General features: G+C 48.4%; 1 protein-coding gene across 3 annotated transcripts in view; it reads left to right on the top strand.

The window, feature by feature from the left end:
- The window catches only part of phldb2b (pleckstrin homology-like domain, family B, member 2b), a 517,142-nt gene that overhangs the window by 78,114 nt on the left and 417,571 nt on the right, over positions 1–21,457 (top strand). For 2 of the 3 annotated variants that reach the window (XM_072514438.1, XM_072514437.1), the window contains exon 2: positions 14,585–14,791. The gene's annotated coding sequence lies outside the window, so the exon portion shown is untranslated. Of the gene's footprint in view, positions 1–10,784; positions 10,836–14,584; positions 14,792–21,457 lie in introns of all 3 variants that reach the window. The other variant, XM_072514436.1, reaches the window with a different exon arrangement.

Here is a 21,457-nt window from a genome sequence, read left to right as displayed (position 1 = left end):
TTCGTTGTTCTAAGAAGTCCGCCAGTTGCTCAGTAAACGACTGGGCGGACAGCGAATCCCCAGAGCCCTCAACCAGCTTTCCTTCTGTCACAGTTTGATAAACCTCCCGGCCAGACTACTGCTTCTTGCTCGTTACACTCCTTGTCTATTACGCCATTACTCGGCCCCACCGGGGGAACATTTCTATCTGTCAGTGCCCATGTACCTCACACCAGCAAACACCCCCTAAATCGGGTGAAAAGGTACCAAACAATTCCGCCTTGAGCCAGAGCCACCAGATGTGCGACCACTCACGCCATGCCCGCCCCCGGAGGTCCACTGGTCGATTTAAAACAATGCGCAAAGGGTGTTGAAGGAGCAATGAGAAATATTTTTAGCCAACAGGTTGCTTCAATAGACTTTAAAAAGACTTCATAACTTCAATCATAACTTCAAAAGGGAAGTTGAGACGCATTGAAAGGAGAAATGTTTGGTGGGTTACAGGGAACAAGATCGGGGCAAGATCAAAAATGATAAAATCTTGAGGTGGGGGATCGAGCTCTCCACCTACAATTATGAGATTCTGTATCGCCCCGGTAAGCTCAACAAGCCCCCCGATGCCCTATCCCGAGGTACATGTGCCAGCGCACAAGTGGACCGACTCCCGACCCCGCACGACAACCTCTGTCACCCAGGGGTCACACGTTTTTACCATTTCACCAAGGCACGCAACCTGCCCTACAGTGAGTAGTTAGGATCTGGAATGCACTGTCTGAGAGTGTGGTAGAGGCAGGTTCACACAGTGAGTGGTTAGGATCTGGAATGCACTGTCTGTGAGTGTGGTGGAGGCAGGTTCACACAGCGAGTGGTTAGGATCTGGAATGTACTGTCTAAGAGTGTGGTGGAGGCAGGTTCGCACAGCGAGTGATTGGGATCTGGAATGCACTGTCTGAGAGTGTGGTGGATGCTGGTTCACACAGCGAGTGGTTAGGATCTGGAATGTACTGTCTGAGGGTGTGGTGGAGGCAGGTTCACACAGCGAGTGGTTAGGATCTGGAATGTACTGTCTGAGAGTGTGGTGGAGGCAGGTTCGCACAGCGAGTGATTGGGATCTGGAATGCACTGTCTGAGAGTGTGGTGGATGCTGGTTCACACAACGAGAAGTTAGGATCTGGAATGCACTGTCTGAGGGTGTGGTGGAGACTGATTCACACAGCGAGTGGTTAGGATCTGGAATGTACTGTCTGAGAGTGTGGTGGAGGCAGGTTCACACAGTGCGTGGTTAGGATCTGGAATGCATTGTCTGAGAGTGTGGTGGAGACTGATTCACACAGCGAGTGGTTAGGATCTGGAATGCACTGTCTGAGAGTGTGGTGGAGACTGATTCACACAGCGAGTGGTTAGGATCTGGAATACACTGTCTGAGAATCTGGTGGAGGCAGGTTCACACAGCGAGTGGTTAGGATCTGGAATGCACTGTCTGAGAGTGTGGTGGAGACAGGGTCACACAGCGCGTGGTTAGGATCTGGAATGCACTGTCTGAGAGTGTGGTGGAGACAGGGTCACACAGCGAGTGGTTAGGATCTGGAATACACTGTCTGAGAATCTGGTGGAGGCAGGTTCACACAGCGAGTGGTTAGGATCTAGAATGTACTGTCTGAGAGTGTGGTGAACAACAAAGAACAAAGAACAAAGAACAAAGAACAAAGAACAAAGAAATGTACAGCACAGGAACAGGCCCTTCGGCCCTCCAAGCCCGTGCCGACCATACTGCCCGACTAAACTACAATCTTCTACACTTCCTGGGTCCGTATCCTTCTATTCCCATCCTATTCATATATTTGTCAAGATGCCCCTTAAATGTCCCTATCGTCCCTGCCTCCACTACCTCCTCCGGTAGTGAGTTCCAGGCACCCACTACCCTCTGCGTAAAAAACTTGCCTCGTACATCTACTCTAAACTTTGCCCCTCTCACCTTAAACCTATGCCCCCTAGTAATTGACCCCTCTACCCTGGGGAAAAGCCTCTGACTATCCACTCTGTCTATGCCCCTCATAATTTTGTATACCTCTATCAGGTCGCCCCTCAACCTCCTTCGTTCCAGTGAGAACAAACCGAGTTTATTCAATCGCTCCTCATAGCTTATGCCCTCCATACCAGGCAACATTCTGGTAAATCTCTTCTGCACCCTCTCTAAAGCCTCCACATCCTTCAGGTAGTGTGGCGACCAGAATTGAACACTATACTCCAAGTGTGGCCTAACTAAGGTTCTATACAGCTGCAACATGACTTGCCAATTCTTATACTCAATGCCCCGGCCAATGAAGGCAAGCATGCCGTATGCCTTCTTGACTACCTTCTCCACCTGTGTAGCCCCTTTCAGTGATCTGTGGACCTGTACTCCTAGATCTCTTTGACTTTCAATACTCTTGAGGGTTCTACCATTCACTGTATATTCCCTACCTGCATTAGCCCTTCCAAAATGCATTACCTCACATTTGTCCAGGTTAAACTCCATCTGCCATCTCTCCGCCCAAGTCTCCAGACAATCTAAATCCTGCTGTATCCTCAGACAGTCCTCATCGCTATCCGCAATTCCACCAACCTTTGTGTCGTCTGCAAACTTACTAATCAGACCAGTTACATTTTCCTCCAAATCATTTATATATACTACAAAGAGCAAAGGTCCCAGCACTGATCCCTGTGGAACACCACTGGTCACAGCCCTCCAATTAGAAAAGCATCCCTCCATTGCTACCCTCTGCCTTCTATGGCCTAGCCAGTTCTGTATCCACCTTGCCAGTTCACCCCTGATCCCGTGTGACTTCACCTTTTGTACTAGTCTACCATGAGGGACCTTGTCAAAGGCCTTACTGAAGTCCATATAGACAACATCTACTGCCCTACCTGCATCAATCATCTTAGTGACCTCCTCGAAAAACTCTATCAAGTTAGTGAGACACGACCTCCCCTTCACAAAACCGTGCTGCCTCTCACTAATACGTCCATTTGCTTCCAAATGGGAGTAGATCCTGTCTCGAAGAATTCTCTCCAGTAATTTCCCTACCACTGAAGTAAGGCTCACCGGCCTGTAGTTCCCGGGATTATCCCTGCCACCCTTCTTAAACAGAGGAACAACATTGGCTATTCTCCAGTCCTCCGGGACATCCCCTGAAGACAGCGAGGATCCAAAGATTTCTGTCAAGGCCTCAGCAATTTCTTCTCCAGCCTCCTTCAGTATTCTGGGGTAGATCCCATCCGGCCCTGGGGACTTATCTACCTTAATATTTTTTAAGACACCCAACACCTCGTCTTTTTGGATCACAATGTGACCCAGGCTATCTACACCCCCTTCTCCAGACTCAACATCTACCAATTCCTTCTCTTTGGTGAATACTGATGCAAAGTATTCATTTAGTACCTCGCCCATTTCCTCTGGCTCCACACATAGATTCCCTTGCCTATCCTTCAGTGGGCCAACCCTTTCCCTGGCTACCCTCTTGCTTTTTATGTAAGTGTAAAAAGCCTTGGGATTTTCCTTAACCCTATTTGCCAATGACTTTTCATGACCCCTTCTAGCCCTCCTGACTCCCTGCTTAAGTTCCTTCCTACTTTCCTTATATGCCACACAGGCTTCGTCTGTTCCCAGCCTTTTAGCCCTGACAAATGCCTCCTTTTTCTTTTTGACGAGGCCTACAATATCATTCGTCATCCAAGGTTCCCGAAAATTGCCGTATTTGTCTTTCTTCCTCACAGGAACATGCCTGTCCTGTATTCCTATCAACTGACACTTGAAAGCCTCCCACATGTCAGATGTTGATTTGCCCTCAAACATCCGCCCCCAATCTATGCTCTTCAGTTCCCGCCTAATATTGTTATAATTAGCCTTCCCCCAATTTAGCACATTCATCCTCGGACCACTCTTATCCTTGTCCACCAGTACTTTAAAACTTACTGAATTGTGGTCACTGTTACCGAAATGCTCCCCTACTGAAACATCTACCACCTGGCCGGGCTCATTCCCCAATACCAGGTCCAGTACCGCCTCTTCCCTAGTTGGACTGTTTACATATTGTTTTAAGAAGCCCTCCTGGATGCTCCTTACAAACTCTGCCCCGTCTAAGCCCCTGGCACTAAGTGAGTCCCAGTCAATATTGGGGAAGTTAAAGTCTCCCATCACCACAACCCTGTTGTTTTTACTCTTTTCCAAAATCTGTCTACCTATCTGCTCCTCTATCTCCCGCTGGCTGTTGGGAGGCCTGTAGTATACCCCCAACATTGTGACTGCACCCTTCTTATTCCTGATCTCTACCCATATAGCCTCACTGCCCTCTGAGGTGTCCTCTCGCTGTATAGCTGTGATACTCTCCTGAACAAGTAGCGCAACTCCGCCTCCCCTTTTACATCCCCCTCTATCCCGCCTGAAACATCTAAAACCTGGAACGTTTAGCTGCCAATCCTGCCCTTCCCTCAACCAGGTCTCTGTAATGGCAACAACATCATAGTTCCAAGTAGTAATCCAAGCTCTAAGTTCATCTGCCTTACCCGTAATGCTCCTTGCATTAAAACATATGCACTTCAGGCCACCAGACCCGCTGTGTTCAGCAACTTCTCCCCGTCTGCTCTGCCTCAGAGCCACACTGTCCATATTCCCTAGTTCTCCCTCAACGCTCTCACCTTCTGACCTATTGCTCCCGTGCCCACCCCCCTGCCATACTAGTTTAAACCCTCCCGTGTGACACTAGCAAATCTCGCGGCCAGGATATTTATGCCTCTCCGGTTTAGATGCAACCCGTCCATCTTATACAGGTCACACCTGCCCCGGAAGAGCTCCCAGTGGTCCAGATAACCGAAACCCTCCCTCCTACACCAGCTGTTTAGCCACGTGTTTGTCTGCTCTATCTTCCTATTTCTAGCCTCACTGGCACGTGGCACAGGGAGTAATCCCGAGATTACAACCCTCGAGGTCCTGTCTTTTAACTTTCTGCCTAGCTCCCTGAACTCCTGCTGCAGGACCTCATGCCTCTTCCTGCCTATGTCGTTAGTACCAATATGTACAACGACCTCTACCTGTTTGCCCTCCCCCTTCAGGATTCCCTCTACCCGTTCGGAGACATCCTGGACCCTGGCACCAGGGAGGCAACATACCATCCTGGAGTCTCTTTCACGTCCACAGAAGCGCCTATCTGTTCCCCTGACTATAGAGTCCCCTATAACTATTACTCTTCTGCGCTTTGACCCTCCCTTCTGAACATCAGAGCCAGCCGTGGTGCCACTGCTCTGGCTGCTGCTGTTTTCCCCTGATAGGCTATCCCCCCCGACAGTATCCAAAGGGGTATATCTGTTCGAGAGGGGGACAACCACAGGGGATTCCTGCACTGACTGCCTGCCCTTTCTGGTGGTCACCCATTTCTCTGCCTGCACCTTGGGTGTGACCACACTTTCTGGTGGAGACAGGGTCACACAGCGCGTGGTTAGGATCTGGAATGCACTGTCTGAGAGTGTGGTGGAGACAGGGTCATACAGCGAGTGGTTAGGATCTGGAATACACTGTCTGAGAATCTGGTGGAGGCTGGGTCAATCAGAGCTTTCAAAAGGGAACTGGAATATTTGAAAAGAGAGGTTTTGGAGGGTTACATGGAAAGGGAGAGCGACGAGGGGAGTTGTTCTCGAAGAGAGCTGGTGGAGACACAATGGGTTGAATGGTCTGTGCAGTAACTATTCTACGAAGCGTGATTCCTTCATGAAAGTGTGCTTTCAAAACAAAGTGAATGATGGCAGTAAGTGAGAGATGTGAACACATTATTGCCAAAAGATGAGGACATCACTGCACACAACTCCACAAAAGCAAGAAGATTGACCCAAGATGAAGGCACATTTGCTGCTGTTCACAAAGTGCTGCTCGTGTCCAGTATGGTAACTTTGTGCGATTAAGGTCAACACATCCGAATATTTTCACAGGGTGTTCGGTTTGTGATGTCTGGAAGCACCTTCCCTTTCTCAGTTCCAGCAGCACTTATAGGGCTGCGGCTATCCATTAAAACTGTCCTGATTCTGTAACAGTGAAACTTCCTCAGTGTGGTAATCATCATCAGATTGCCACTCCGTGCCCACTTTCATCCGAGCAAATTTCTTCAGTGCCTGTCTCCCCTGACCTTCCGGACTCAGGCTGGACAAGGTCAGGGTAGCACGGTGGGTCCCTCGGTCTAGCGTCAGAGTTCGAAAGATTCGGAGCGAAGGAGGACACGCACCCTTTTTACATCGCTAGTTGCCAAAAAGCAGGTGAGTTTAAAGGTCCCATTGAAAATAACGGGGCACCAAGAAGGTAAATGGACAAGATATTTTGGGGGGTTGCGTTTTGGGGGGGCTATGTGAGTGAGGTGTTGGACATACCATGGGGGGAGGGGGGTTGTCCCATGTAGGGCTTGATCTGGTTTAAAACAGTTACGCTGAAATTAAAGAAGTGCTTTTATTTCTTTAACTCTTTCAGAGTAACTTTTGGTGTAAAACTGGCAGAACCGTTTGATTTAAATCACATTGTCGGATGTTCCCCGGCCCAGCGCAATTGTCCTGGGGGCGATTAGCACTTCTGGACAATTGCCGGATAAACCCTTACCTGGGAACTTCCGAGAGGGAAGTTGGCAGGTCATGTTACAGTTGTACAAGACTTTGGTTTGGCCACATTTGGAATACTGCGTACAGTTCTGGTCGCCACATTACCAAAAGGATGTGGATGCTTTGGAGAAGGTGCAGAGGAGGTTCACCAGGATGTTGCCTGGGATGGAGGGTGTCAGCTATGAAGAGTGGTTGAGTAGATTAGGATTATTTTCATTAGAAAGACGGAGGTTGAGAGGGGACCTCATTGAGGTCTACAAAATCATGAGAGGTATAGACAGGGTGGATAGGATAGCAAGAAGCTTTTTCCCAGAGTGGGGGACTCAATTACTAGGGATCACGAGTTCAAGGTGAGAGGGGGAAAGTTTAAGGGAGATATGCGTGGACAGTTCTTTACACAGAGGGTGGTGGGTGCCTGGAACGCATTGCCGGCGGAGGTGGTAAAGGCGGGCACGATAGCATCATTTAAGATGTATCTAGACAGATACATGAATGGGCAGGGAACAGAGGGATACAGATCCTTAGAAAATAGGCGACAGTTTTACATAGAGGATCTGGATCGGCGCAGGCTTGGAGGGCCGAAGGGCCTGTTCCTGTGCTGTAATTTTTCTTTGTTCTTTGTTTGGGGTACCCCCAAATCCGACACAGAGGCGCCTGGAAGTTAAGGGAACATTTCAAAAGGACAATATTCAGCATGTTGGATTGTGCTCATGTAAACAATGTTTGACTGACAGTCAAAAATCATCAAATCAGATAACAGAGAGTCTATTGGTGTGTGAGGGCAGTGTTGTAAGCTTGGATACGTTGAGCAGCCAATAGTGAGAGGGGAGGGGATAGCAGACGTGAGGCAGTTGTAAACAGCAGGTCACATGATGAAAACTCAAGCAATACACCCTGCCCTACTTTTGGATGAAATATTAAACCAAAACCCCAATTTATCCCTCAGTTGGAATGTTGAAGATCCCGTGACACTATTTGAAGAAGAGCAAGGGAATTCTCCCTGGTGTCCTTGTTAATATTCATGCCGTATTCAACATCATAAAAACAGTTTGTCTGCGCGGTTATCTCATTAGTCTTTGTGGGAGCTTGCTGTGCACAATTGGGCTGCCCTATGTGCTACGTTACAACGATGGCAACAATTCAAAAATGTATCATTGGTTTGTAAGAGGCTTTTGGATGTTTTGAGTTTGGGAAAGGTGTTATACTGAACCTGTTCCCAGGTCGGTGTTTGGTGTGTCGCTCAACTACCAAGCTGCTTGCCTGAGGTGACCATTTAGAGTCACAGAATCATAGAATCATACAGGACAGAAAAGGGCCTTTGGCCCATCCGTCTGTGCTGGTCAGACACAACTATTAGTTAACTAACTAGTTAGTTAACTATTGTAATCCCATTTTCCAGCACTTGGCCCATAACCTTGTAAAGCCCTGGCATCGCAAGTGCACATCTGAATACTTCTTAAATGTTATCAGGGTCTCTGCCTCCACCACCCTTTCAGGCAGCGAGTTCCAGACTCCCACCACCCTCTGGGTGGAAAGGGTTTTCCTCACACCCCCTCTAAACCTCCTGCCCCTTAACCTTAAATCTATGCCCTTGGACATTGATCCCTCCATGAAAGGGTAATGTTTGTTCCTATCTACTCTATTTATACTCCTCATAATTTTGTACATCTGATCAGGTCTCCCCTCAGTCTCCTCTGCTCCAAGGAAAACAATCCAAGTCTATCCAATCTCTCTTCATAAGTAACACTCTCCAGCCCAGGCAACAACCTGGTCTGTCTTTCGTATGTAATGCTACTCAAACTATTAGTATTAGAAAGTGAAACACGGGGATTGGGATTTTCCGGCGATGGAGGCGGCTCGCCATTGGGCGACGGAGGCGGCTCGCCATTGGGCGACGGAGGCGGCTCGCCATTGGGCGACGGAGGCGGCTCGCCATTGGGCGACGGAGGCGGCTCGCCATTGGGCGACGGAGGCGGCTCGCCATTGGGCGACGGAGGCGGCTCGCCATTGGGCGACGGAGGCGGCTCGCCATTGGGCGACGGAGGCGGCTCGCCATTGGGCGACGGAGGCGGCTCGCCATTGGGCGAAGGAGGCGGCTCGCCATTGGGCGACGGAGGCGGCTCGCCATTGGGCGACGGAGGCGGCTCGCCATTGGGCGACGGAGGCGGCTCGCCATTGGGCGATGATGGGATCTTGTGATCCCACCAAAGTCATCAGTGGCAATTAGCATTGTTCGCTGGCCGTGCCACCGGGGAACCCGCCATGAGGAGGGTGGGTCACCTTTGGTGGAACTGGAAGATCCCACCGGCAGCAAGGACCAGAAACTTCAGCCCAGTGGATTCACTTTGGGAGCTCTGTTTATGTCCATCACATTTCCTCCCTGGCTCTTGCCCCACCACATCCTCGCTCTCCACCCCTCCCCAGCCCCATCCCTTCCACACTGGTTGGCACACCAATGTGATTATATAGTCAGGTAGCTGTTGTTGACAGAAGTGAGGGAATCCATTCCAGTAAAGACTACTCTTTTTATTTTAGGGATTTCCTGACATAGCGCTTACAGAGCATGGAAATTGTGAGACAAAGGAAGGTCACAGTTGATCTCATTTCCCTTCCATTATCCTGCAAGCCACATGATAAAGCAATGGTAGAGCTGTTGATGAACCATAGCACTTAATCTCTCTTGATGCACAACAGATTCAGACAGGGGGGGGGGGGTGCAAATGTGCATTTATATGGTGCCTGTCACAACCTCAGCATATTACAAAGAACTGCAGAGCCAACTCAGTACATTTTTTTGATGTGTAGTCAATGCAGCAACCAATTTGGACACAGCAAGATCCGCTATCTATGTCTCAAATTACTGAACTCAAAATATTATTTTCTGATTCTCTGAAAGAATTTGGTCACTGTTGCAGCTTTACCCACGAGCAGCAGATCTTTAAGAGGTGCTGCACGTCAATATTCACGTCAATAATCCTACACTCCAAGGAGAACGACCTCAACTTCTTCAAAGTAACCTTGTCGGTAAATTCCCTCAATCCTGGAACCATCCTGGGAAATCTCCCTCTGCATCCTCTCAAGGACCCTCACATCCTTCTTTAAGTGGGATGGCCAGAACTGAATACAATACTCCAGTTGGGGCTTAATCAGAGTTTTCTAAAAGTTCAGAATAACTTCCCTGTTTATGTTTTCAATGCCTCTATTTATGAAGCCCACGATCCCATATGCTTTGCTAATCACACTATCAAATCAGAGAAGAAGGCACCAGCGTGTGGCAACTCTTTGCGAGTTCTCACCCACAGATTCTCTTCCTACATCTCTCAAAACCATACTTTATCATATGTCCTTTTTTTTTCATGCATGGAACGATCTGCCTGGATTGTATGCAGAACAATACTTTTCACTGTACCTCGGTACATATGACAATACATCTAAATTTAACATGAACCCCCAGGTCTCCCTGTCCCTATACACTCTCTAGAAAGGCTATGAACTCAATTTTACCTCTCCCTAATCCTACTGCCAAAATGCATCACCTCACATTTTGCAGTATGAAATTCTGTCGGCCCATTCCGCCAGCCTGTCTAAGTCCTGCTGTAGGTGATTCATATTATCTCTATTTGCCACTCCATGTTAGATATCATCAAATATTGAAACTTTACTCTCTGATTCCGGGTTATTTCTATTTTTCTGAAAAAGCAGTACTCCCTACACTGACCCTTGGGGGGGAAACATCCTCATGTGTGAAAAGTGACCATTTACCACGACTCGCTGAGTTCTGCCCCGGGCAAAATTCTCTGCCTCGCGCCGCCGGTAGCAGAGTTCCCGATAAGGCGGAGAATCCAGCAATTGTGAAGAAAACAAGATCAGCGCTGGGTGAATTAAACAGAATTAAATGCTTTCCAATCACCTCCCTTCACGCTTGAGTTACTTTGAAGTGGTCAGCTGAAAATTGACAGCATTTAACTCTGAAGTGGTCCAGGAGCTGTTAATCAAAGCTTGATGTTTATAAACATTGTGGTTAGAGTTACTCAACCATGAAGGAAGATGAATAGAACAATGCTGACAGCTGGGATGTGTGGAAGCTGTTAATTACAGTATAATAAAATCAATATCAAAGAGAAATGAATGAATGGCTTGCAGAAGATCTGAGTGGAATTAAACCCAGCTGACTGGTTTTCTCTTTCCAGGAATTGACAGGTGCTGCTTCCTGTGTCTGAGCCAGCAGCTGTGATGCCCAGGTGAATGTTAAAGCAGAGTTTTTCTTTTACTGCCCCTGTCCGGACTGCTCTCAGATAGGGGCCTCTCTTGTGGGGGGGGGGGGGGGGGGGTTGTGGGGGAAGGGGAGGAGTGTCCTTATTTAGGGGGTCTCTTTATTTAGGGGTCTGTGGAGGGGTCTCTTTATTCAGGGGGTCTCTGTAGGGGGAGGGGGGAACCCAGAAAATGCAGGGCTGGGGGGCTGAATCGTGCTGCAGGGGGGAGGTGGTGGACAGCCCCGGGACCATGCTATCAGGCTGCCCGATCAAAATTGCGGCCTGATAGCAGGGTTCCCCCGGGAGTCCCTTGCAATCCTCACCTAAATAAATGCATAAATTTGCATGGCTAAGGATTGAGAATCGGGAGTACAAATCAGGTGCAATTGAGCTCTGGCGGGAGAACATATCGGGTGAGATTCTCTGACTCATGACGCTGCAAAGGCATGGAAACCATTTCACACCACTGCAAAACCCACGGGTAGGTGTGCGCGGCAGGCAGGAAAAGTGAATCACAACGACAGGAGAATTCCGATCAAGGTCCACGATAACAAGGTTTGCTCCCAGCGGCATGCAAAACCAGCATTTGCACGCATTTAAATGTCATTAGTGGGTTGGACACTGAATGCTCCCCGCTCCCGCGATGCTCCGCTTCTCTCAGACAGAAGTCTCGCAGGGGTGAGACTACAAGTACACGGGGACTGGGCACCATGACTGCAGAGGGGGAGCAGGAGGCTAAAAAACCCACTGAAAAACCATTGAAAACTATTGGGCAAGGACAGCACGGTGGTGCAGTGGTTAGCACTGCTGTCTCACCGCACCGAGGTCCCAGGTTCGATCCTGGCTCTGGGTCACTGTCCGTGTGGAGTTTGCACATTCTCCACGTGTTTGCGTGGGTTTCGCCCCCACAACCCAAAGATGTGCAGGGTAGGTGGATTGGCCACGCTAAATTTGCCCCTTAATTGGAAAAAATGAATAGGATACGCTAAATTAATTTAAAAAAAGAAGAAAGAAAACTGTCGGGCTTGCTGGGCAATGGCTGCCAGGGCCAGGGGCAGTAGCAGGTAGTGACTTGGGGTGTCCCTCTTGGGATCAGAGTGGCCTGGCTCAGACTGCCATTGCTGCAGTCTGTCTTTGAAACACACTCCTGGCTGCTCACACTGTGGGGTGCTGCTTGTGTCCTTTAAATACTCAGAAGGCCTCTGGTCATTTGGAAGCCTACCCAGGTCGCCCCTCTGGACACTCATACCCCAGCTGTTTCATCAAAAGGATGGGCGCAGCCAAGCTCAATCAGGCCCACCAAATGTTGGCACTGCTCAGAAGCACTGCCCCACTGTAGAGGAAACTGGACCAACCAGGGGACAGCTACACCGTGGCCTTTGGAACCCTCCCTGGTTCTCTACCCCTCTCAGGGCAGAGGACTGACCAATGACCCCCACCCCTCCCGTTGTCTCCTCCTGGTGAGACTGGCAGTGCTGACTGCCTCTGCCACCACCTCCCAGGCAGTATTCAGGAGGTAGGCTTGAAAACAGCTCCAGCTGCCAGGCTCTGTATGCCCGCTGGGCTAGGAATTGCTCGGAATTTGCACCAGCAGAGTGCTGGCTCATTTGCATGTCCTGAATTGCTCCACAAGTAGCGCCCCCAATGGGAATGTGAACCACACGTAATTCAGTCCCGGTGTTAGCACTTAGTCACCCAAACGGAAAATTTGCCCATTGTCTCCCAAACAGCGAATTCCTCTCGGTTTCTCCCAAACAGAGAATTCCTCTCGGTATTTCATCCAAGCTGACCCTGAACCACCTATTCCATCAGCCTTCATTTTCTACCAACCTTTTATGTGATATTTTGTCAAACATTTTCTTAAAATCCATATACAACATCTACCACTTGCCCCTTATCAACCTTCTCAGTTACTTCCTCAAAATATTCAATTAGATTAGTCAAACACTCTCTCCGTTTTACAAATCGATGTTGCCTATCTTTAATTAACGCAAACCTCTCCGAGTCCCTGTTGGACTTTTCCCCTGATTATTGTTTCTAAAACCTCACCCACCGCTGATGTTAAACTGACCAGCCTGTTGTTACTAGGATTGATCCGACACCCCTTCTTGAATAAGGGTGTCACGTTTGCCAGTCTCCAATCCTCCGGTATCTCCGCTGAATCTGGGAAGATTACGACAGGCCCATTCCGTTATCTCCTTTCTCCCCCTCCATTAGCAACCTGGGATGCAGGTCATCCGGACCAGGTGATGTATCCACTTGAAGCATATCCAACTGCTCCACTACACCCTGTCTCTCAATCTTCACCCCATCAATTACGTCTTTCATTTTCATCTTCACTGATATTTTATCAGATTCCTCCTCAGTAAACAGCTCTACACAATGCACATTCAGCATTCTAACCTTGCCCTGCATCTCCAAGTACTTATCACCAACTTTGTCCTTGATTGGCCCCATCCTGTTCCTTACTACTCACTTAGTATTTATCTGCCAATTGGAGATTCTGGGGCTATCTGTTATGTTATCTGCCATTCTATTCTCATGTTCATTATTTGCCAATCTAATCTTACTCTTCATTTTCCCTCTCAATTTATTATATTTAATCCAGTTCTTGCTTGGAAGAATTCACCTGACATGCATTGCACACTCTTTTTTGTTTCTCCAACTTCCTTGTCATCCAATGAGCCCTGGCTTTGGTTTGACTGACTCTGCTTCATGTTGGAATGTTCTGAGTCTGAAATACCTCCTCAACATCTCCATTTTATTCTGAGGACAGTGAGACCAGGGCGCTGGCAGTGACCCAGTGAAGGCTGTCAGAGGGTTCAGAGGGTTGTGAACACTTGTTTTGCTCAAAGCCATTTTAAGACAATTCAGTGAATGTGTGGAAATGTTAATTCCTCATTTCTATGTTTTGTACAAAGTTCCACAAAGTGAACCTGGTTATAATTGTTACTCTGTGTTGTTCAGTCGATGTGAAATAATTTGATTCATATCAAGTCTAGTCTTGGTCTGCCTTTGAAGGGACTTGTGAAGCAGGCGGAGGCCATTCGGCCCTTCGAGCTGCCTCTGCCATCCATTATGATCATGGCTGATCATCAAGTTCAATACCCCGATCCTAACTTCCATAGTTAGATATTATGTGGTCCGGACATGTAAGTCACTGGGACTCCTGACAGGAGTGCGCACTCCTGTACCTGAAGAAATATCCACGGCAGGACCCCTATGTTTCTATGTTTAACTTGTAACATGTGGTTATTCTGTGCAGTCCCAAATGAGGCTCTGGGCCCTCACTGAGTACCATAGTGGATCATTGAATCATAGAATTTACAGTGCAGAAGGAGGCCATTCGGCCCATTAAGTCTGCACCGGCTCTTGGAAAGAGCACCCCACTTCAGCCCACACCTCTACCCTATTCCCGTAACCCAGTAACCCCACCTAACCAAAGGGCAATTTATCATGGCCAATCCACCTAACCTGGACATCTTTGGATTGTGGGAGGAAACCAGAGCACCCGGAGGAAACCCACACAGACACGGGAAGAACGTGCAGACTCCGCACAGCCAGTCACCCAAGGCCAGAATTGAACCACTGTACTACCATGCCGCCTATCTGAGATCATGTTTGAAACATGGGGAGGGCCAATGCTGGGACCGTCGTTCACGTAAAGCAAACCACCAAGGATCTTCACCTGACCTCACTAAATTACTCCTTTCGGTTTTTTTGCTTGAACTCATCAGGTGTTTGAAGATCTCCCTGTTTATTGATGTTGAGTTAATGTGCTGAAGCAGCAGGGTGCTGGACATGACTATTGTGTGACAAGACATCCCCTAGATTTGTCCTTGGTAACTGGCAGGGAGGAAGGATACCTGGAAACATTTCACAGGGACAGCCCAGAGCCAAGTCCACAAGCCTGGGACCTCGGATAGGCCATGATGCTTCAGCAGGTAAGACACATTCATATTGCAAATTCCTGTACACATGAGGCAGAGGAAAGGTCGAAGACCAGGTAAATCTGTACTTTCTTCATGTCTTCATTGAGCTCCCTCAGAATTTGTTCACGGGAGTTAGGAACAGCCACAACAAGTATGTTGTATATAGCAGTTAAACTATTCCCAACCTTTCTGGATACATCAGTTGTTAAACCTTTTCTCACTCAACCTCTTCTGTCCTCCGCCTAGAGGCAGAACGTCCTTCCTGTTCCTCCTCCCCCATCCTTCCTTTTTAATTGCATGCTGTAGCTGCATACCGACTTCCGGCAATTCATTTTTAAAAAACATTTAGAGTACCCAATTATTTTTTCTCCAATTAAGGGGCAATTTAGCGTGGCCAATCCACCTACCCTGCACATCTTTGTTTGTGGGGGGTGCAACCCACGTAGACATGGGGAGAATGTGCAAACTCCACATGGACAGTGACCCAGGGCCTGGATTTGAACGCGGGTCCTCAACGCCGCAGTCCCAGTGCTAATCACTGCGCCACATGCCACCTACTTTCTGCGTTTCATGAACAAAGACACCCAGATCTCTCTGCCCAGACACATTTTGAATCTGCTTTTCATTTAGATAATAATTTGACTTTCTATTTTTTTGGCCAAAATGGATAACCTCACACTTGTCTACATTAAACTCCATCTGCCAAATTTTGGCCCATTCTCCTAGCCTAACTATATTGTCATGTGAGACTCCCTTTAAGAAAAGTGTGTTTTAACAAATGGCTGCAGTGATGTCATCGTGTGGGTGGAGCTGGAATGTGATTCTGTCTTTTACTTTCGTTCTGAGCTGGGAGTTGCTGTGTCTTAGTTTCGTTGTCAGTTGAAAGCTGTATTCAGACTACAAGAATGTTGGAGTCTCTCTCTATGTTAAAAAGGTGTTCAGATCATTTGATAAACATTGTTTTTGTTTAAAAATAATTAAGGTCTTTGTTGCATAAAACCTGGAGAGTGGACCCTTGTGCTCCCCATAACCAAAATCTCTTAAAAGTTGTGGGTTAGGTGAACTCCATGATATACTTTGGTGTTCTTTAAATCCTGGCCATTATAATATCCATTTGTAAAATCTGTATCTCCTCTTCACTGCCTGCTTTCCCACCTATTTTAGTATCTTCCGCAAATGTTGCTACATTACACTCTCTCCCTGCTTGCAGATCATTTATATAGATTGTAAACAGTTGAGGTCCCGCTAATTACAGTTGGCCAACCAGCGAAGGACCCAGTTATCCCGACCCTCTGCTTTCTGTCAGTCAGCCAATCCTCAATCCAATCTAGTACTCCACCCCCAATCCTCTGCGATCTCACCTCTGAATAAATCTTTTACGCGGCACCGTATCAAATGCCTCCTGGAAGTCTAGATATACCACATCCACAGGTTCCCCATTATCCACCTTACTGGCTACTTCCTCAAAGAACTCAAGCAAGTTTGTCAAGCATAACTTACCCCTCATAAAACCATGCTGACAATGGTGGATTGAGCTTTGTCTTTCCAAATATTCAGTCATCTCCTCCTTAATGATTGATTCCAGCAACTTCACCACCACAAGCTAACTGGTCTATTTTTTCCTACTTTTTTGCCTCTTCCCCCTTTTTGAATAGGGGAGTCACATTAGTGTGTTTTCAATCTACCGGGACTCTTCCAGAATCCAGGGAATTCTGAAATATCATAACCAATGCATCCACCATCTCCGCTGTCACTTTTGGGATGTTCGTTAAGTAATGAAAGGTATTACTGCACAGGAATGTGTAATGACTGCAGAAATTGTTATCTATTACATTTCATATTTGTGGCAGTAATGTTATTAAAAATCCCAGTTTAAAATACATGCAGCGTGTCTACCAAAACTGTAATTAAGAAGTCATAAAAAGTGAGGTAATGATTGTTTTTAACCATTTACTTGTTTACAGCGAGATGGATAATGGGATATTGTTTTGATTGGTAGAGATCCCTTGGAGAGTAGATCATTTCTGAGGGAAAGACGTGCTGTTAGGTAATTTGATATCCTGAATTCTTCCTCTGTGTACCCGAACAGACGGCAGTTCCCGTAACAGCCTCCCCGAACAGGCAACGGAATGTGGCGACTAGGGGCTTTTCACAGTAACTTCATTGCAGTGCTTTGTTCTAACAAGCAGTCTTACAACGGACCTCCGGTGGTGGCTATGAAGGAGTAGGTCGCACATTTGGTGGCTCCCGCTCAGGTCGGAATTTTGGACCTTTTCCCCCCGATTTTTTATCAGATCTGATGTGGGAAAATTGATATTGGATGCAATTGTGACAAGGAATCCTACATCAGTGCATGGAGAAGCGGACCAGGAGTGCTTGCAAAGGAAGAAATAGGCGAATGGAAAATGCTTGGGCTGAGGCTGCAGTGGGAGAAAGCATGGTGGACGACCGGAGTTCTGGCTCGATGACCCAGCGGTCGACGGAGCAACTGATGCAGTTCATCCAGGAGGGCTTTGCCAAGCAGAATCAGGAATGCTTGGACCCGATTAAGAGATCGATTGCCGGCTGGAACTCAGACTGGAGGCTCAAGACCGGGCGATCCAGAAAGTGGAGAAGGCACTGACGGAGCAGGAGTAGCATCAAGCTGCAGTGGAGTTGGAGGTGGGAATGTTGAGAGACCAGCAGAAAAGGCTCCAGGAGAAGGTGGAGGATCTAGAGAACAGGTCCCGCCGGCAGAACCTGAGAATCGTGGGTCTCCCGGAGGGATCCGAAGGAACGGATGTAGGGGCATACATAGCGGGTATGTTCGAGAAGTTACTGGGGGAGGGGGCATTCACCCGGCCCTTGGAGGTGGACAGGGTGCACAGAGCGCTAGCGAGGAAGCCGTGTGTAGGTGACCCCCCGAGAGCAATGGTGGTGAGATTCCACAGGTACCTGGGCAAGGAGTGCATTCTATGGTGGGCCAGGCAGACACGGAGCTGTAAATGGGAGAATAGCGTCCTACGTATATATCAGGATCTCAGTGCGGATGTGGCCAGGAGAAGAGCGGGGTTCAACCAGATAAAATCAACCCTTTTTAAGAAGAAGGTTAAGTTTGGACTGCTGTATCCGGCCCGTCTTTGGGACACTCACGAAGAGCAGCATTTCTACTTCGAGTCGCCCGAGGAAGCGATGGACTTCGCTAGAAGGAAAGGGTTGGTAGCGGATTGAGGTGTTTGGACTGAATTTTGCTGCAGTGTTCATATTTTTTTTTTTTTTAAGTTTTTGTTTTTGGACGTTATTTGTAATGCCTTCTGTATTGATTTGGGGTCTGCGGATGAGCTGTGTGAGTTTCTTTTGGGCAATTGAGTTGGGATTGTTTACGTTTGCATATGTGTGGGTCTGAGCGAGGGGGTTGGGGGAGGGAACAATAGGTGGGAAAATGTCTGGCGCCATGGGCAGGGGCCACCAAGCAAGCTGGGCGGGCAAGCTCAAGGAAGTGCAGTGGGGGGGTGAGCAGATGTTATGCTTGTTGGAGGGGGCTGTGTGTATAGTGCTGTTACTGGGGGGGGGGGGAATGTTCTGCTGACGGGGGAGGGACTTTTGCTGTGGGACAATAGAGAGGTTGGGGACGGAGACTGCTGGGAGTCGGGCCTGCGGATGCCTGGGGCTGGAGACTGGCCCAAGAGAGGTGATGGCTGATCAGCAGAGGGGTGGTGGGGTGGGGTGGTTGGGGGGGGGGGGAAGAAGCCCCCCAACCAGGCTGGATCACATGGAACATAAGAGGGCTAAACGGGCCGGTTAAGAGGGTACGCGTGTTCGCCCATTTGAGGGGACTGAAGGCGGCCGTGGCAATGTTGCAGGAGACGCACCTTAGAGTAACTGACCAGGTCAGACTAAGGAAAGGGATGGGTCGGACAGGTTTTCCACTCAGGGCTGGACTCTAAGACTAGAGGGGTCGCGATCCTGATTAATAAGCGAGTGTCATTCGAGGCGGGAAGAATAGTTGTGGATGTGGGGGGTCGGTACATTATGGTCAGTGGGAAGCTGGAGGGGCTGCCGGTGGTACTCGTGAATGTGTACGCGCCGAATTGGGATGATGTGGAGTTCATAAGGAGGATGTTGGGGAAGATCCCGGACCTGGATTTGCATAAGCTGGTCATGGGACGGGGGGGGGGGGGGGGGCTTCAACACAGTCATTGGATCATGGATCACAGTCATGGATCGGTCGAGCTCAAGGACAGGCAGGGTGCTGGCAATGGCAAAGGAGCTAAAGGGGTTTATGGAGCAGATGGGGGGGGGGGAAGGGCGGCCGAGAGTGAAGGAGTTTTCCTTCTACTCGCACGTGCATAATGTGTACTCCCGGATTGACTGGTATGGCAGGGGGGTGGGCACCGGAGCAACAGGTCAAAAGGTGAAAGCATTGAGGGAGAACTAGGGAATAGGGCCAAGAGGAAGAGCAGACAGGGAGATGTTGCTGAAAACGGGTCTGGTGGCCTGTGTTGCATATGTTTTAATGCAAGAAGTATTATGGGTAAGGCAGATGAACTTAGAGCTTGGATTAGTACTTGGAACTATGATGTTGTTGCCATTACAGAGACCTGGTTGAGGGAAGGACAGGATTGGCAGCTAAACATTCCAGGATTTAGATGTTTCAGGCGGGATAGAGGGGGATGTAAAAGGGGTGGCGGAGTTGCGCTACTGGTTAGGGAGAATATCACAGCTGTACTGCGGGAGGACACCTCAGAGGGCAGTGAGGCCAAATGGGTAGAGATCAGGAATAAGAAGGGTGCAGTCACAATGTTGGGGGTTTACTACAGGCCTCCCAACTGCCAGCGGGAGATAGTGGAGCAGATAGGTAGACAGATTTTGGAAAGGAGTAAAAGCAACAGGGTTGTTGTGATGGGAGTCTTCAACTTCTCCAATATTGACTGGGACTCACTTAGTGCTAGGGGGTTAGACGGGGCAGAGTTTGTAAGGAGCATCCAGGAGGGCTTCTTAAAACAATATGTAGACAGTCCAACTAGGGAAGGGGCGGTACTGTACCTGGGATTGGGGAATGAGCCCGGCCAGGTGGTAGAAGTTTCAGTAGGGGAGTATTTCGGGAACAGTGACCACAATTCAGTAAGTTTTAAAGAGCTGGTGGACAAGGATAAGAGTGGTCCTAGGGTGAATGTGCTAAATTGGGGGAAGGCTAATTATAACCATATTAGGCGGGAACTGAAGAACCTAGATTGGGGTGGATGTTTGAGGGTAAATCAACATCTGACATGTGGGAGGCTTTCAAGTGTCAGTTGAAAGGAATTCAGGACCGGCATGTTCCTGTGAGGAAGAAGGATAAATACGGTAAATTTCGGGAACCTTGGATAACGAGAGATATTGTAGGCCTCATCAAAAAGAAAAAGGAGGCATTTGTCAGGGCTAGAAGGCTGGGAACAGACAAAGCCTGTGTGGAATATAAGGAAAGTAGGAAGGAACTTAAGCAAGGAGACAGGAGGGCTAGAAGGGATCACGAAAGGTCATTGGCAAATAGGGTTAAGGAAAATCCCAAGGCTTTTTACACGTACATAAAAAGCAAGAGGGTAGATAGGGAAAGGGTTGGCCCACTGAAGGATAGGCAAGGGAATCTATGTGTGGAGCCAGAGGAAATGGATGAGGTACGAAATGAATACTTTGCATCAGTATTCACCAAAGAGAAGGAATTGGTGGATGTTGAGTCTGGAGAAGGGGGTGTAGATAGCCTGGGTCACATTGAGATCCAATAAGACGAGGTGTTGGGCGTCTTGAAAAATATTAAGGTAGATAAGTCCCCAGGGCCTGATGGGATCTACCCCAGAATACTGAAGGAGGATAGAGAGGAAATTGCTGAGGCCTTGACAGAAATCTTTGGATCTTCACTCTCTTCAGGTGATGTCCCGAAGGACTGGAGAATAGCCAATGCTGTTCCTTTGTTTAAGAAGGGTAGAAAGGATAATCCAGGGAACTACAGGCCGGTGAGCTTTACGTCAGTGGTAGGGGAATTACTAGAGAGAATTCTTCGAGACAGGATCTACTCCCATTTGGAAGCAAATGTGAAAGGCAGCATGGTTTTGTGAAGGGGAGGTCGTGTCTCACTAATTTGACAGAGTTTTTCGAAGAGGTCACAAAGATGATTGATGCAGGTAGGGCAGTGGATGTTGTCTATATGGAATTCAGTAAGGCCTTTGACAAGGTCCCTCATGATAGACTGGTACAAAAGGTGAAGTCACACGGGATCAGGGGTGAGCTGGCAAGATGGATACAGAACTGGCTAGGTCATAGAAGGCAGAGAGTAGCAATGGAAGGATGCTTTTCTAATTGGAGGGCTGTGACACGTGGTGTTCCACAGGGATCAGTGCTGGGACTTTGCTGTTCGTAGTATATATAAATGATTTGGAGGTAAATGTAACTGGTCTGATTAGTAAGTTTGCAGACGACACAAAGGTTGGTGGAATTACGGATAGCGATGAGGATTGTCAGAGGATGCAGCAGGATTCTCAAGTTGCTGCCGGAGGAGGTGGTGGAAGCAGGGACGATAGTGACATTTAAGGGGCATCTTGACAAATACTTGAATAGGATGGGAATAGAGGGATATGGACCCAGGAAGTGTAGAAGATTGTAGTTTAGTCGGGTAGCATGGTCGGCACGGGCTTGGAGGGCCGAAGGGCCTGTTCCTGTGCT

Source organism: Scyliorhinus torazame, chromosome 8 (assembly GCF_047496885.1).
Source record: "Scyliorhinus torazame isolate Kashiwa2021f chromosome 8, sScyTor2.1, whole genome shotgun sequence".
Taxonomy (NCBI): domain Eukaryota; kingdom Metazoa; phylum Chordata; class Chondrichthyes; order Carcharhiniformes; family Scyliorhinidae; genus Scyliorhinus; species Scyliorhinus torazame.
The sequence above is the reverse complement of the archived record's forward strand: the minus strand, read 5'-3'. Positions and strand labels throughout refer to the sequence as shown.